We start from the raw sequence: 1845 nt of genomic DNA on the forward strand, positions 1-1845 counted from the left end.
CGGGCGCGCTCGCTCGCTCGGGAACTATCGGATTAAACTTGAATCGAGTGAAATTACACAAAGGAGCGAAGCGGAGCCGGCGGAGACCCCGAAACTACCCGAGACCCGCGCTGACCCTTCCTCTCCCTCCCCTCCCTTCCACCCCTCCTTCGCCTGCCCGCCCCGGTCAGGGATCCCCCTCCTCCCCTCTTAGCCCAGCCCCGGTGCGAGCGAGCAACTCCGTGCGTGTGTGTTGTGTGCGTGTGTGTTGTGTGCGAGACCCGCACCCCGCCTCGCCCCCCCCGGCCGACGGCACCAACTCCGGAGCGTGTCCCCTCCTCCTCCCCGGCCCTTCGGCGGAGGGCAGCGAGGGAGCGAGCGGGGGACACCGGTCCCCGACGGCCACGCACCGGCCCGGTGAGTGACCCCGCACCTCGCTGGGCGCGGAGGGAAGGAGGGAGGGCGGGCGCCGGCCATGGAGCAGGGGACCCGCGGCAGGTCTCTGTCCCCGGCGGAGCGGAGCGGCGCGGGGGTGCTCGCTGCCGGCGGCGGTCCGGGGGGGTGGGGGATGCTGAGCCCTGCCGCGGCTCCGGGCGAGGCGGGGCGGGGGGGTGTGTGTGTTGAGGGGGGTGTCTCAGCGGGGCACTTCCCCGGGTGTAAATGGCTTTTTGTTGTGCTGCGGCCGGCCGGCCGGCCGCCTGCCTCGCCTCGGGGGAGGGGAGGGCACCGGGGAGCCAGAGCGCCGGCGCCCCTTCCCCTTTCCCTTCCCTTCTTCTCCCCCCTGCGCTCCTCTCCGCAAGTTTGGAGGGTGACTAAAAATCCGGGAAAAGTTGAGCGAAACTGCGCGGCGGGGGCGGCGGGGCCCAGCGCCGGCCGGGATGGCCGCGGGAGCGCTTCCCCCGCTGACCACGCTGACGGCTCCCGGCGGCCGCGGCGGCACAACAAGCGCTAACAAAGTGAGGGCGCTTCCCTGCCGTGCACGGCCCGGCCCGGCTCGGCCCGGCACCGCCCCGCTCCCTGCTCCGCGCCGGCACATGGGTCGCCGGGGCCGGGGCCGGGCCGCAGCGGGGGCACCCCCAGCGGAGGCCGGGCGGTGGGTGGCGGCGGGCGGCAGGAAGGCGGGCGGGGAGGGAGGAGAAGGAGGAGGGAGGCGGGAGCACGAGGTGCCGCTCCGGCCGCCGGTGCGCGCGGCGGGGGGATCGTCCTGCCCCGGCGGCACCGGGAGGGGGCAGGGGGCGGCCGGCGCTCCCCGGCGGCCGGAGAAGAAAGGGGAGCGGGGGAAAGAGGGAGGGGACGGGAAGGGAAGGGAGAACGCTACCCGTGGCAGCCGGAGCGGTGCCGGCGGACGCCGCATAATAGGGGCTTCACCCCACCGGGTACCTTTCGCTCCGCCGGCGCGGAGCCGGGTCGGGAGGGAGGCGCTGCCGCCGCCGCGCACATGGGGTCGGGGCCGGGGCGCTCCCCTCGTCGCGCTCCCCCCCACCCCGTTCCGGGCCATTTTGAGGGTGAGCGGAAAAAGGTGGTTTGAGGCCAAAGCGGTCAGGGCGCGGAGCGAGGAGGGGGGGCCGGCCGCGCTCGGTCCGCGGGGCGCGGTGGGAAGCGGAGCGGGGCCGGCGGCGGGCGCTGCGTGCGGGGCGGCGGGGAGCGGGCAGCGCCTGTGCGTGTGCGCGGGTGTGTGAGAGAGAGCGCTGGCGGGGGGAGGGGGGCAGGGTTGTTAGTGAGTCTCAGGGAGAAGGCGCTGCAGGCAATGAGCAGCCATCATTACGTTGCCTTCATTTATCCCGGTAGCGCTAAATCAGGGGACGCGCTCCCACGCCGGGGGAGCCCCTCCGGGCGCGCCCCGCGCTGCCGGGCCGGTCTTCGCGG

At 74.7% G+C, this 1845-nt stretch overlaps 1 protein-coding gene across 5 annotated transcripts in view; it reads left to right on the forward strand.

Annotated features, from left to right (window-relative positions):
* The first annotated feature begins 6 nt into the window (after positions 1–6).
* CHD7 (chromodomain helicase DNA binding protein 7) overlaps positions 7–1845 on the forward strand; it is a 133207-nt gene continuing 131368 nt past the window's right edge. For all 5 annotated transcript variants that reach the window (XM_015618543.3, XM_015618542.3, XM_015618541.3 and 2 more), the window contains exon 1: positions 7–396. The gene's annotated coding sequence lies outside the window, so the exon portion shown is untranslated. The remainder of the gene's footprint in view (positions 397–1845) is intronic.

This window comes from Parus major, chromosome 2 (assembly GCF_001522545.3).
Source record: "Parus major isolate Abel chromosome 2, Parus_major1.1, whole genome shotgun sequence".
In the NCBI taxonomy this organism is placed as follows: Eukaryota; Metazoa; Chordata; class Aves; order Passeriformes; family Paridae; genus Parus; species Parus major.